Raw genomic sequence first — 16,496 nt, 5'->3', positions numbered from 1 at the left:
GCGCTCTTGAATTTCGCGGGGGGGATTTGGCGTCTGCTTCATCTGCCCTGCACAGTCCCGCGTATCGCTTTCAGTGTGCACATTTGCACTCACTTATTACGTAGGTAATATTATTTTCTTCATTTGTTAGTCATGGACCAATTTAACATTTTATTCACTTTAAAAATGTATTATATTACAATGAACTAGATGCATAACAAAGCACACAACCTATTATTTCCTGTTCATTATGAATCATGATGGATTTACATCTTATTCTCAGACTTATGTTTTTACTTGTTTTCACTGTCTTCAGTTTATTTTTTATTTTTAGATCATTTATTGATATCGGAATATGGTATGATTTTTTTTTTTTTCCTTTTATGAATATTTGATCTATTATAGACTTGGGGAAATCGATTATTTTACACACTCAGTATTTCTATTTGTAAACTAATAAATTGTAAAATGCTAAAAAAAAATTTCAGAAATAAATTGGTGAAAGGGGGGGGGGGGGAGGTGCTCCGTTCTATATTATGATTTTTTTTTCCTTTAAATCTCTATGAAAATCACATGTATTTTTATTTTCAAAGCCCTTATTGAAAATCTTTTTGACTATGATTTGATTTATTTTCTTTTATTATTATTTTTGTTTCCTTCAGGTTTCGTAATCTATTCCTGAAAACGCTAAATCGAGTCCATTATCAACTCATCATCCGCATGTCTGGCGACTGGCGAGAAAATTTCCAGGCCGATAGTGAACATCAGTCCAGGCCAAGGATAAAGCCATGAACGACCATATCTGGCTAATGCCACATGACAAGATCTCTATGCTGGATTACAGCTAGCATATGACTAGCTTGAGAAATTTAAATATTCAAGAAAGAAACATAAGATTCTTATCTATTATTTTTTTATTATTTAGAGTTCTGTTTTGTTTGAATTTTTCGTTCTATTTTTCGTGTTTTGTTCTCGCAAAATTCTTGGAAAAAAATGATTTCTGTGTCATGTACTCCTAACAATTTCAGCACCAATTATTGCACATATTTTTTTCTGCACTGCACTGGGAAAGGGGAGGGGGGGAGTAATTTTTCTTCCAGTATTTTATCATGAGGTGTCATGACTTTTATCTTAATGGCACTTACGTTCTCAGGAATTTTTCTTCATATATGAACTGTGGTCGAAAATCTGAATTATGGAATTGTAATTACTATTATTCAATTGTTTAAAGGGTTTTTTCAGCAAGGTTGCATCATTATTTTGCCTTCCAGATATTATTATTTGGCTTTAATATAAGATCATGGCCAAAATGTCAGAAGAGGTGGATCATCTGCTCCAGCTACCAGCTGATAGGATTACTAATGGAGTTGTCATTGATCTACTGCCAAAACTCACAAGAGGAGAGGGAATTACATGGTCACAATTTCATGAAATAGTTCAAAACAAATATGACTCTGAATGTTCTTTAAAGGCCCTTCAGACCAAGTTAACAAGGATCTATGGAAGGTACATGAAACTAAACAAAACAAAACAAACTAAAGACCAAAATGATGTGAAGGTCAACTATCTGCAAGAACCTTTCGAGCCCCCAGGAAAAATTGTTCAACCTCCAAAGAATGCTAAAGTAGACCAAGATCACGATGCTGCTAGTCCTAAAAAGAGAAAAGTCTATTCCAATGATCAAGTAGAAAATTTAGGAAAAGAACTTGAGAGATTCAAGGACATAGTACAAAAAACAGAGAGGGAAGTAATGACTTACAAGAAGAAAGTGAAGCACCTTGAGAAGGAACTGAAAAAGAATAAAGAAAAGGTTCAGTCTTTCACATCTATATTTGGCAGTGTAAGAGGTGGAAGAAAACGGATTACCGAAACAATAAAGCGACTTAAACAATCTAAAAGGAAATGGAGGATAAACTACCAAATGACAAAGAGTGAAGAAAAACGGAAGACAATTGAAATTACGAGACTTCGAGCACAATTGCAAGAAGAAAAGAGAAGACGTCAAAGAATTCAAAAGAAATACACAGAGCAAGAAAAAATCAAGGTCGCCCAGAAGCAACAGGAGATTGAACAACTCAAAGAAACTGTTGAAAATCTTCAAGATGAAAAAAACAAGTCCCATCATCCTCAACAAATCCAAACCAAGATTGGTCAGTCCTACACCCCTCAGATAAGAGAAGCATCCTACTATTTACAGGTTGGCTTTGAATCAAGTTGATTTATAAAAAATAAAGTGATAGGAATTAAGTCATATAATGTTCATAATAGTAATTTCAAAACTCCCCTTGTGACATTTTTAATATGTAAAACAGGTAATTGATCAGATACATGATTGTTTCCTGTGATACAGTACTGGAAACTGATCACAAAGACCCAATTTCATAGAATATTGTAATATGGTAAACTTTGCCATTCCGGGGTAACTTGTCTGGAATCTTTGATTTTGATTGGTTGGTGATTAGCATTACCATGGGATGGCAAAATTACCATTATATTAGCTTGTATGCAAAGTTGCCCTGGTCTATGATATAAAAATTACCTACTTCAATTGTTATAAAAATGTAGCGATTATTGCTTTTACATTTTCATTAATAGCAAGGATGTTAAAAGGGATTGAAGTTCACTCAAATGCAAACTGAATAATTCAAGAATAGGATCTTTGAAACCTTGATAACAATTGGGCAAAAAAAGTTATGATGAGCATGTGTATGTTGATAACAGCATAGCTTATTATTTATCCAAAACTTCCTGTCTTCTACAGTTCAACTGGTTTCAAGGATTTCATTCCTCATTATTGTTCACAATGAAGTTATTTCTTCCTATATTTAAACCATTTTAGATAATTTTAAGTTTGACTCAGTAATCTATAAGCATGTACTAAATTTCTTAAGTTTAAGTAATTTTTACAAAGTTTAATACTGTTTTAATAACAAAAAGTTTCATTATAATTGTTCTGGCAAAAAAGACAAAGCCCAAATATGCTAACCCCAAATCTAACACTACACATTGATTTTCCTAACATAGTTTTAAACAAACTTCTGTCAAACCCTAACCGTAACCAACTGTCCTTGGATCAATTGCCACAAGAGCAAATGTCACATCATTCTGATAAAGATTGCATGCAAAATTATTACTGTATCCCTCCCCACCTTTAAAAATAAATTACAGAACCTAGGAGTCGCAGAAGGCAAAGTAAGTGAAGCAATTAGAGTTGTTGCAGAAACTCTATGTGATGTGACCTTCACGAATGAGCTACCGTCTCGGCAAACTCAAGGACGCTTTGCTTCTGAGATGAAGGCAATTTGTCGGGACCAGATTGAGGAGCATTTTGTGTCAAAAAGCAATACAACATTAAAGTATGATGGGACAACAAAATCGCGAGTTGGTCACCTAGTAGAATGCGAACTAGCTTCTAAAGAGAAAACGTACTTGGTAGGATTACGCCAGCAAGCTGGAGGAACAAGCGACGAATATATCAGTGCTATCAATGAATCTCTATCGGATGTGAATCCTTTACTGCTTGACGGCATAGCAAATACGATGACGGATCGAGCGAGTGTAAATACAGCAATAGACAGGAAACTTTCTGACCTGAAAGGGGAATCTCATATCAACAGCTTCAGATGTGGGATGCACCCTCTGGACACCCTTGGTAAGGCATGCGATACTGCATTAAAGGAGAGTGAAAGCCAAGATAAATATCATAGACTTTTCAAGAAGAGAGGGGAGAGTAATACCGCATGCCTCATCAGAAAGGTAGCTGATTTATTCCATAATGAGGCAACTGGATGTGGTATTGCTCTGACATCCTTTCTGAAGACTGCTGGTTGTCCAGCGACAACATTCCCAAGATGGGTAGGAAATCGATTTAACATTTTATTTAAATCTGCCAAGTGCTTAGTTGCAATGATGCCATTTATTTTGAATTACTTTCAGAAAGTTCAGAAGCCCACAAATGATTTACAATCAGCTTTGTACCAGTATCTTCAAGATCCCCACCTTCAGGCTTGTATTTGTTGTTTAGCTCTTATTTCACTCAAGATTACGGAGCCATGGATGAAGATGGTAGGTACAGCAGACAACATTCTTGGAATTAACACTGCATACCAGGAAGCAGTCAATTGTATGTCGAGTTGGGAGATGGATCCACAACTGATGCTCTCTACCAACACATGTGCCTTTGGAGAATGTGCAGCTATACCATTCATTGATGACATGAATGATGACAAAAAAGCTCCTCTATGTCCTATCTTGGGGAAAATGATGCACGAATGTGTCATTGTGTGCAAGAGACAACTAGAAGACCAATTGCAAGGGGGAGTCTTTTGGGAACCAGGACAGGATCTATGTGAAGCTGCTGCTACATGTTCATCTACAAACATATCTGGTGAACGTCAGTTTGCAAAGGCAGACTCTCTCTTACATAGAGCACCAAACATTTCAGTAGGAAAGATGGAAGCCAAGGTAATGTTTTCCTCCAATGACACAAGGGATTGGTTGGAAGGTAAATCTGCAGAAGAGAAAAAGAAAACAATTACTTCAGCAATGAAGAAAGGGAAGGAGGTACGTAAACATGATATAATTCTCTCATCGCATGTATCAAAAGCAGTAAAAGAGAAAAATGAAGCAAACAGACTTTCACTGACAGAAAAGGAGAAGAAACACAGAGAGAAAATTGAAGAAGTGATAGAGCATGTATTGGAGGAAGGTGTAATGGAAGGCACCTCATCAATTGACAAAGTTCTCTCCAAGAAGACATCGAAGACAAGCAAGAAAATTTTTCTTACAAATCAAATCAAATTTCAGCAATTTATTAATCCATCCCCAAACAAGCATTACCTATCAAAATGTAATGTTGAAGAACTACATCAGATCCTAGGAAATGAGTGTACCAGGAATCAAGGTGATGAAAAAATGAAAAATATCCTGATGTTGATCAAACACCCCACCTCCCTCATGAGAAAGAATTTCACCCAAAAATGGGAAGACAACCAAGGGGTGGAAGTGTGGTGGAATGGTGTCGTTCAAAACTATAATGGCAAGGAATATGAAATAGAGTTCAACGAATTAGAGGAGTTCTTCTATATGACCCAATCCGAAATTATTTGTGACATAATTTGTAATGACCTTAAAATCCTATAATGACACTGTGGATTGAAGCCTAACCAAAGGACGCGAGGCCACAATGGGATTGGAACAAATGACCCTCTGATAGCAAGGTGAGAATCCGAACCAACAAGTGGTCCAGTATCAAAACCTTTTTCCCCTGAGCATTATTCCTACACATCCAAGTCAAGGTAAGACAATTTTCTATTTATTCTATTAAGTATGGCAAAATCATAAATGTAGACCTAATATAATTATTATTATAGGAAAGATATTTCTAAAGTAATATTACCATAAATAATTATCACTCACTTGTTTTCTGAGGCCCATCTGGATCAGCGAACAATAGGGCTTGCCTGGAACTAAAAAAAAATCCTCCAACATAAAACTGATTCAAGGCAACAAAAAAGATAAGAAAATTGGGGTTAGATTTAAATAAATTTAAAATGAGTTATAGCTAGAATAAAGAAAAAAAAAAAAAACCTCCCCAAGAAGGTAACACAAACTTAAACCATTAGTGGACCCTCAACTTTCATGAGAAATTGGGAGGCACTAAGCTTGACCCCATCCCCCCCCCCCAAAAAAAAAAATGGCAAGATAACAATTACAAAAACCCCCAGCTATGTTTAACCAATCATATGATTGCCCCCCCCCCCCATCAAAAAAAGAAAAATATTCACTAAAGATTGTTTAAGGGGCACATCCTATATGTCCCCTTCCCCCCCCCCCCACCTCCCTAATCCGCCTCTGAACAACTAAAAATAGAACTTGTCAATTTCCAAGCAAACACATTTCAAGAGAAACAGCTGTGTTTACCTCATTATGCATGGGAAAAAACAATATTTATTCATGAATATGCATGTGAATGTGCGCGACGCGTCTACGCTGTTCCAATGAGGATTGCAGGCCTAGCGCTCCATCGCGCCGTAACCATGCCATGGCCCCACGCATACGCTACCCGCTCGGACCCGCCCAGCGTTGGTAAGGTGGGTCACGTGCGCGCTAGCTGGATGCGACTCTCGCCGAGCCGACGAAAGGCAATAGACGCAGCATTTTTAGTAAAAAATCTGATTTCCATGTTTTTCCGAGTTTTTCAACAAACCAAGTTAGGAAATGTTTTATTGAACATCTAATCTTTCTTTTGAGGTAAGTTTTATAAAATTTCATTGGAGTTGAAAATTTCCGTGAGCGTGCCTATCTAAGGGCCATATTAGCTAATATGCCCAGCCGCCATTAATACCGCTCATCTAAGTAAAAAATCCGGGACGGGCGCAAAACGCACACATATGAACACACGTGTACAGTGCTTCGCGAAGCGAGTGCTTCGCGAAGCGAAGCACTGTGTGTGTTCATATGTGTGCGTTTTGCGCCCGTCTCGGATTTTTTTGTTGGTAAAGCTTTACGCGGTATATATAAATCTTAATTTCACCAGCACGAGTGAATAGGTGAGCGTGGCGCAGTGCATAATACGTAGTCGTAGATATATAAACGTTCGTGGTTCGAAACTTAACAAGGTCCGTTTTTTTAAAGGGGATCGGGGATGTGAAGTATTTCGGTGCTATTTCTAAAGGTCGACATTCGTTTTTATTGCGTATTTCATGAACTTCAACAACTTTTCTATATTGCTTAAATCCGTATTTTCTTGAAATTTGTCACTCTATACTAGCACCTTAATATGCCCAAAAGAATTTTGAATAAAATTTGCTTTTCCTACTTTTCTCTTTTCGCTCTATCACCCCTCAGACATTTCGATCCCCCTGTCCGCTGCTTATATACCCCCAAAAGAAAACCCCTTTTCTCGCCCTCCGGGCCAACACGAATTATTAGAATCTTGGCTTGTTCATCACTCTATACTAGCACCTTAATATGCCCAACAACTCTTCAATATTGCTTTATTCCGTATTTTCATGAAGCTTGTCACTCTATACTAGCACCTTAATATGCCCAAAAGAATTTTGAATAAAATTTGCTTTTCCTACTTTTCTCTTTCGCTCTATCCCCCCTCAGACATTTCAATCCCCCTGTCCGCTGCTTATATACCCCCAAAAGAAAACCCCTTTTCTCGCCCTCCGGGCCAACACGAATTATTAGAATCTTGGCTTGTTCATCACTCTATACTAGCACCTTAATATGCCCAACAACTTTTCAATATTGCTTTATTCCGTATTTTCATGAAGCTTGTCACTCTATACTAGCACCTTAATATGCCCAAAAGAATTTTGAATAAAATTTGCTTTTCCTACTTTTCTCTTTTCGCTCTATCCCCCCTCAGACATTTCAATCCCCCTGTCCGCTGCTTATATACCCCCAAAAGAAAACCCCCTTTCTCGCCCTCTGGGCCAACACGAATTATTAGAATCTTGGCTTGTTCATCACTCTATACTAGCACCTTAATATGCCCCCCAACTTTTCAATATTGCTTTATTCCGTATTTTCATGAAGCTTGTCACTCTATACTAGCACCTTAATATGCCCAAAAGAATTTTGAATAAAATTTGCTTTTCCTACTTTTCTCTTTTCGCTCTATCCCCCCTCAGACATTTCAATCCCCCTGTCCGCTGCTTATATACCCCCAAAAGAAAACCCCTTTTCTCGCCCTCTGGGCCAACGCGAATTATTAGAATCTTGGCTTGTTCATCACTCTATACTAGCACCTTAATATGCCCCCCAACTTTTCAATATTGCTTTATTCCGTATTTTCATGAAGCTTGTCACTCTATACTAGCACCTTAATATGCCCAACAACTTTTATATATTGCTTTACTCCGTATTTTCATGAAGCTTGTCACTCTATACTAGCACCTTAATATGCCCAAAAGAGTTTTGATTAAAATATGCTTTCCTACTTTTCTATTTTCGCTCTATCCCCCCTCAGACATTTCAATCCCCCTGTCCGCTGCTTATATACCCCGAAAAAGAAAACCCCTTTTCTCGCCCTCCGGGCCAACACGAATTATTAGAATCTTGGCTTGTTCATCACTCTATACTAGCACCTTAATATGCCCAACAACTCTTCAATATTGCTTTATTCCGTATTTTCATGAAGCTTGTCACTCTATACTAGCACCTTAATATGCCCAACATTTTTATATATTGCTTTTTTCCATATTTTCATGAAGCTTGTGACTCTATACTAGCACCTTAATATGCCCAAAAGAGTTTTGATTAAAATATGCTTTCCTACTTTTCTCTTTTCGCTCTACCCCCCCTCAGACATTTCAATCCCCCTGTCCGCTGCTTATATACCCCCAAAAGAAAACCCCTTTTCTCGCCCTCCGGGCCAACACGAATTATTAGAATCTTGGCTTGTTCATCACTCTATACTAGCACCTTAATATGCCCAACAACTCTTCAATATTGCTTTATTCCGTATTTTCATGAAGCTTGTCACTCTATACTAGCACCTTAATATGCCCAAAAGAATTTTGAATAAAATTTGCTTTTCCTACTTTTCTCTTTCGCTCTATCCCCCCTCAGACATTTCAATCCCCCTGTCCGCTGCTTATATACCCCCAAAAGAAAACCCCTTTTCTCGCCCTCCGGGCCAACACGAATTATTAGAATCTTGGCTTGTTCTTCACTCTATACTAGCACCTTAATATGCCCAACAACTTTTATATATTGCTTTATTCCGTATTTTCATGAAGCTTGTCACTCTATACTAGCACCTTAATATGCCCAAAAGAGTTTTGATTAAAATATGCTTTCCTACTTTTCTCTTTTCGCTCTATCCCCCCTCAGACATTTCAATCCCCCTGTCCGCTGCTTATATACCCCCAAAAGAAAACCCCTTTTCTCGCCCTCCGGGCCAACACGAATTATTAGAATCTTGGCTTGTTCATCACTCTATACTAGCACCTTAATATGCCCAACAACTCTTCAATATTGCTTTATTCCGTATTTTCATGAAGCTTGTCACTCTATACAGGGCTCCACACTAACCCATTTTTTCTACTGGTCCAACCTATTCATGTCGGACCAGTAGATACCCAGTTTTTCAAATTTTTACTGGTCCGAACCTAAAATCTACTGGTCCAAAAAAATAAAGAAAACATTAAAAAAAAGGCGCAAGTTTATTTTTCTAGCCTTTCGTTACCCCCCCCCCCCAAATAAAAAGAAGGAATGAAGGACAAAAAGAAAGCAAGACAGAAACGAACAAGGAAAGAAAGAAAGAAAGAAAGAAAGGAAGGAAGGAAAAGAAAGAAAGAATACAAGAAAGGAAGGAAGCAAGGAAAGGAAGGAAGGAAAAGAAAGAAAGAATAAAAGAAAGGAAGGATAGATGTGAAGGAAGGAAAAAAAGAAAGAACTAAAGAAGGAAAGGAAGGAAGGAATAAAGAAGGAACAAAAATAAGAAAGAAAGAAAAGAAAAAAGAAATGAAGGAAAGAAAGAAATGAAGCAAGCAATACAGAAAGAAAGAACAAATCCAGAAAGTAGTAAAGGAAAGAAAGAAGAAGCAATACAAAAGAAAGGGTATAAGGAGAGATGGAAAGAAGGACAAAAGAAAGAAAGAGAGGAAGGAAGGATTGAAAGAAGGAAGAAAGGAATCAAGGAAGAAATAAAGGAAAGGTAAAATGATAGATAGAAGGAAATAAATAAATAAAGGAAGGGAAGGAAGGAAAGAAGCAAGCAATATAAAAAGAAAAAGTAAAAGAATAGATGAAAGGAAGAAAAAAAAAAGACTGAGAGACAAAGAAAGGAAGGAATGAAAGAATAAAGGAGAGAAAGGAAGCAAGCAGTCAAAAAAAGAAGAAAGGAAAGGTAAAAGGATAGATTTAACAAAGGGAAAAGGAAAGAACAAGACATAGAAGAAAGGAAGGAATGAATGAAAGAGAGAGCTGAAAGAAGGAAAAAATTAAAAAAAAAACAAGAAAGGGTAAATAAATGATGGATGGAAGGAAGAAAGAAACAAAGAAAGTAACGAAGAATGAAGGAAAGAAAAGGGTAAAAAGAAGGAAGGAAAGAAAGGAAGAAGAGAAGAGATGAATATAGGATGGATGGACTCAAGAATTAAAGAAAGAAAAATATCAAAAAAAAAGAAAGGAAGGAAGAAAGAGAGAAAGAAAGAAAGAAAAAAAGAAAGAAAGAGAGAGAGAGAGAAAAAAGAAATAGAGAAAAATATTTTTTATACGGATAGAAAGAATGAAAGAACGAATTAAAGAAAAAAAGGAAAATAAAAAAGAAAGACAGTACCAAAAAAATGAAAGAAGAGAGGGAAGAAACAAAGAAAGATTGAAAAGAAAGAAGGAAAGAAAGATAGGAAGAAAACAGAGGAAGAAAGCTAAAACTATCATGATAAATAATTTATCAGTATCTTTTTGGCTCAATTAAAATAGCTACGAAAGAAAGTCAGAAACCAAGTGTATCAACACACACATAAATGCATATGTGGGGCTAATATGTATTCAGACGATATCACCCGAAACCCGATCTGTTTGAACCAAACAGAAGTGAAAATTTCTCCTTTTACTGCTTACAAATGACAGAGTTACTCCAATTTTTAGGAAATATGGACATTATAAGAGCCTTTCATGAGTATGAACCGTGAATTTTGATAGTTCTGTGAGAGATTTCTGCCAGAGTTTAGCCAAGTTTCGTTCGCGCAGCCAGTAGAGAATTTACCACGTGGGTTGTGTGGCTGGCTACATGTACACTGTATGTACTCTAGTAACACTTACGTGTAATTCATTCTGTGTGTATTCTGTGTGTGAATGACAGAATTTGTCGGGGGGAAATGGTTTGCAGTGAATTTGACCATTTCTGGAAAAGTTATTGGCCCAACAATGGTTTTCATTACTGGTCATGTCGGACCCTTAAAATCTTGCTATTTTTGGAAAAATTACTGGCCCGACAATGATATTTTTTACTGGTCATGTCGGACCAGTAAATCTTCCTATTTCTGAAAATCTACCGGCCCGACAGCAATTTTTACCGGTCTGGGACCGTCGGACCGCCGCTAGTGTCGAGCCCTGCTCTATACTAGCACCTTAATATGCCCAACAACTTTTATATATTGCTTTACTCCGTATTTTCATGAAATTTGTCACTCTATACTAGCACCTTAATACGCCCAAAAGAATTTTGATTAAAATATGCTTTCCTACTTTTATATTTTCGCTCTATCCCCCCTCAGACATTTCAATCCCCCTGTCCGCAGCTTATATACCCCCAAAAGAAAACCCCTTTTCTCGCCCTCCGGGCCAACACGAATTATTAGAATATTGGCTTGTTCATCACTCTATACTAGCACCTTAATATGCCGAACAACTCTTCAATATTGCTTTATTCCGTATTTTCATGAAGCTTGTCACTCTATACTAGCACCTTAATATGCCCAACAACTTTTATATATTGCTTTTTTCCGTATTTTCATGAAATTTGTCACTCTATACTAGCACCTTAATATGCCCAAAAGAATTTTGATTAAAATATGCTTTCCTACTTTTCTCTTTTCGCTCTATCCCCCCTCAGACATTTCAATCCCCCTGTCCGCAGCTTATATACCCCCAAAAGAAAACCCCTTTTCTCGCCCTCCGGGCCAACACGAATTATTAGAATCTTGGCTTGTTCATCACTCTATACTAGCACCTTAATATGCCCAACAACTTTTCTATATTGCTTTATTCCGTATATTTATGAAGTTTGTCACTCTATACTAGCACCTTAATATACCCACAGAATATTAAATTGTGTTCAAAATTTTCTATATCGCTTTATTCTGTATTTTGATAAGTTTGTCACTTTATACCAGCACCTTAAATGGGAATCCAACCCAAATAAAAAATTGTTTTTATAAGGAAAAGAAAAATCAGACAAGTTGATAGGTGAAAGTTTGAACAATATTGGACAAACAACAAGAAAGTTATGAATTTTTAAAAGTTGTAAATATTGGTAATCACTGTACCCATGGAGACTTCAAATTGGCTGCATATGGGATGTCATAGTGATGTAAGGCAAGGACTACTCTTCCATGTACTCCAATTCATATTATGGCAAAAATGTGATTTTTTCCCAAAAGTTTTATTTCAAATTAATATTTTTCTTTCATGAGGACATAAAACAATATACTACCTGGGTTATATTTAGATGACTGCCCCAGGGGAATGGGTACTTAGGAGAAAACCACTAATCCCTGATAATAAAGTACATGGCCTATGGGAAAGTTGTCCTTGCCCCTTGTCATAATTTACTTATCCAGTTGCCAATTTGAAATCTACATAGTATTAGTAATCTCAATTTTAAAGCAGCTATAACTTTCTTATTGCTTGTCCGATTTCTTTCAAACTTTCACCATTCTGTTTAATTTATTTTTCTCCTTCCCAACACAACATTTAATGGCCAAGGCTAGATTCCCCTTTAATATGCCAACATTTCTGTTTTGCTTTATTCTGTATATTTTGTATGCAGTCACTATATACTGCATCAAATTAATACGGACTAAAGCAATAGAGAATTAAGAATCTTGGCTCGATCATCACTTAGTACTTTATGCCCACAAACTTTTCTTTATTCCGTATTTTGGTAAAGCTTGTCACTCTTTATTAGCACCTTAATAATTATGCCCCCCCCCCAAAAAAAAAAAAAAAAAAAAAATATATTATTGCGTTTCAACTTTACTATATCGGTTTTTACGTATTTTGTTGAAGTTTTTATACTAACACCCTAATATGCCTCCCATTTTTGTTGCCTTACTTTTCCTTCGCTCTTCGCCCAGCCAAACATTTCAAACCCAGAACACCACTTTTCCCGCCCTCCGGTCAATAGTAATTATTAGAATCTCGGTTGATTTGTCCCTATATATGCTCACCAAGTTTTCTCTATAAGCTTTATCCCGTATTTAGTGAAGTTTGTCACTATACTAGCACCTTAATAAATTTGCCCATCAAAAAATTCAAATTGCGTTTTAACATATGTTTTTCCTTTATTCCGTATTTGTAGCTAATCACCTTTGGAATATACATCTGTACCATTAAAAGTTTGTCTTGCTCTTTCTTGAGGAAAATAAAAATAAGCTAACATTGACAAAATCCATTTATGATAGAGTGACGATGGAAGAGTAGAAAAGATACGCAAAAATGTTGGACATAATAAGATGCTCTATATAGAGTTTAACAATTACGGAATAAAGCAATATTGCGAAGGAGGAAAATTGAGAAACAACATAAAAATACAGCATAAAGTGAAAGTTCATGAATAAATAAAATCATGAACAGATGAAAAAAAGAAAAAAAAACACAGAGACACGTAATAAAGCAATATACACCATAAAGAATGAAGACTATAAACAAACATAACAAATGTATTTATTTATTTAAATATCTTTATACCGGATAACAAGCTCAGATTCACTGTTTTTAAACATGGTCCTGTTAAAATGAAATAACAATATATACAAAAAGATAAAAGTGTAACTTAGGTTCTATACAAATAGTGAATGAATTCGATATCAATAACATTAAAATCAGAATCATCACTAGTAAAACAATTGTATAAAAATAACATATTCAATTTTTGAGGAATCAATTAAATGAGAACATTTCTCTCTTGCTTTATTCCATATTTCAAGAAATTTGGGCCTGTATACTAGCAACTTAATATGCCCACCAACTTTTCTATATTGCTTTATTCCGTATATTTATGAAGTTTGTCACTCTATACTAGCACCTTAATATACCCACAGAAAATTAAATTGTGTTCAAAATTTTCTATATCGCTTTATTCCGTATTTTGATAAGTTTGTCACTTTATACCAGCACCTTAATATGCCAACATTTCTGTATTGCTTTATTCTGTATATTTTGTATGCAGTCACTCTATACTGCATCAAATTGATACGGACTAAAGCAATAGAGAATTAAGAATCTTGGCTCGATCATCACTTAGTACTTTATGCCCACAAACTTTTCTTTATTACTTTATTCCGTATTTTGGTGAAGCTTAAATGTCACTCTTTATTAGCACCTAAATAATTATGCCCCCCCCCCCCCAAAAAAAATAATAATCTATTATTGCGTTTCAACTTTACTATATCGGTTTTTACGTATTTTGTTGAAGATTTTATACTAACACCCGAATATGCCTCCCATTTTTGTTGCCTCATATACTTTTCCTTCGCTCTACCCCCCGCCCAGCCAGACATTTCAAACCCAGAACACCACTTTTCCCGCCCTCCGGTCAATAGTAATTATTAGAATCTCGGTTGATTAGTCCCTATGCTCACCAAGTTTTCTCTATAAGCTTTATCCCGTATTTAGTGAAGTTTGTCACTATACTAGCACCTTAATCAATTTGCCCATCAAAAAATTCAAATTGCGTTTTAACATATGTTTTTCCTTTATTCCGTATATTTGCAGCTAATCACCTTTGAAATATACATCTGTACCATTAAAAGTTCGTCTTGCTCTTTCTTGAGGAAAATAAAAATAAGCTAACATTGACAAAATCCATTTATGATAGGGTGACGATGGAAGAGTAGAAAAGATACGTAAAAATGTTGGACATAATAAAATGCCCTATATAGAGTTTAACAATTACGGAATAAAGCAATATTGCGAAGGAGGAAAATTGAGAAACAACATAAAAATACAGCATAAAGTGAAAGTTCATGAATAAATAAAATCATGAACAGATGAAAAAAAAAAAAAAAAAAAAAAGACACAGAGACACGTAATAAAGCAATATACACCATAAAGAATGAAGACTATAAACAAACATAACAAATTTATTTATTTATTTAAATATCTTTATACAGGATAACAAGCTCAGATTCACTGTTTTTAAACATGGTCCTGTTAAAATGAAATAACAATATATACAAAAAGATAAAAGTGTAACTTATAGGTTCTATACAAATAGTGAATGAATTCGATATCAATAACATTAAAATCAGAATCATCACTAGTAAAACAATTGTATAAAAATAACATATTCAATTTTTGAGGAATCAATTAAATGAGAACATTTCTCTCTTGCTTTATTCCATATTTCAAGAAATTTGGGCCTGTATACTAGCAACTTAATATGCCCACCAACTTTTCTATATTGCTTTATTCCGTATATTTATGAAATTTGTCACTCTATACTAGCACCTTAATATACCCACAGAAAATTAAATTGTGTTCAAAATTTTCTATATCGCTTTATTCCGTATTTTGATAAGTTTGTCACTTTATACCAGCACCTTAATATGCCAACATTTCTGTATTGCTTTATTCTGTATATTTTTTATGCAGTCACTCTATACTCCATCAAATTGATACGGACTAAAGCAATAGAGAATTAAGAATCTTGGCTCGATCATCACTTAGTACTTTATGCCCACAAACTTTTCTTTATTACTTTATTCCGTATTTTGGTGAAGCTTAATTGTCACTCTTTATTAGCACCTAAATAATTATGCCCCCCCCCAAAAAAAAAAAAAAAAATATTATTGCGTTTCAACTTTACTATATCGGTTTTTACGTATTTTGTTGAAGATTTTATACTAACACCCGAATATGCCTCCCATTTTTGTTGCCTTATATACTTTTCCTTCGCTCTACCCCCCGCCCAGCCAGACATTTCAAACCCAGAACACCACTTTTCCCGCCCTCCGGTCAATAGTAATTATTATAATCTCGGTTGATTCGTCCCTATGCTCACCAAGTTTTCCGTTTTCTCTATAAGCTTTATCCCGTATTTAGTGAAGTTTGTCACTATACTAACACCTTAATCAATTTGCCCATCAAAAAAATCAAATTGCGTTTTAACATATGTTTTTCCTTTAATCCGTATTTGTAGCTAATCACCTTTGGAATATACATCTGTACCATTAAAAGTCCGTCTTGCTCTTTCTTGAGGAAAATAAAAATAAGCTAACATTGACAAAATCCATTTATGATAGGGTGACGATGGAAGAGTAGAAAAGATACGCAAAAATGTTGGACATAATAAAATGCCCTATATAGAGTTTAACAATTACGGAATAAAGCAATAACGCGAAGGAGGAAAATTGAGAAACAACATAAAAATACAGCATAAAGTGAAAGTTCATGAATATATAAAATCATGCATAAAAGTTTATGCATTATGTGCGAGATGCGGCAAGACACATCTTGATGTCAGTGGGGCACGATTGACATGGAGGGCGCAACTTTTCGCAGAGGATTAGAGTGAGGATTGTTTGAGAGGATTAGAGTGAAGAAAGAAAGGTTTGAGAGAGATGATTGATGAGCTTGCCGGGCGAAAAAAAAAATGAGGAAATTTGTTGACTTGGAATATTTTGGCGGAAGGAGTGAAGGAGGTTAAAATTCAATATAACGGGGCATTTATATATAACCAAGAAGGATAACGCAAAAGTGAGTATATGAAATTATTTACAATTTCTTGTGCATACTTTTTTTTTCAATTTTGCCGTGCCTACCAAAATGCCACA

Source organism: Lytechinus pictus, chromosome 5 (genome assembly GCF_037042905.1).
Source record: "Lytechinus pictus isolate F3 Inbred chromosome 5, Lp3.0, whole genome shotgun sequence".
NCBI classification, from domain to species: Eukaryota; Metazoa; Echinodermata; class Echinoidea; order Temnopleuroida; family Toxopneustidae; genus Lytechinus; species Lytechinus pictus.
Note: the sequence above shows the minus strand (reverse complement) of the source record.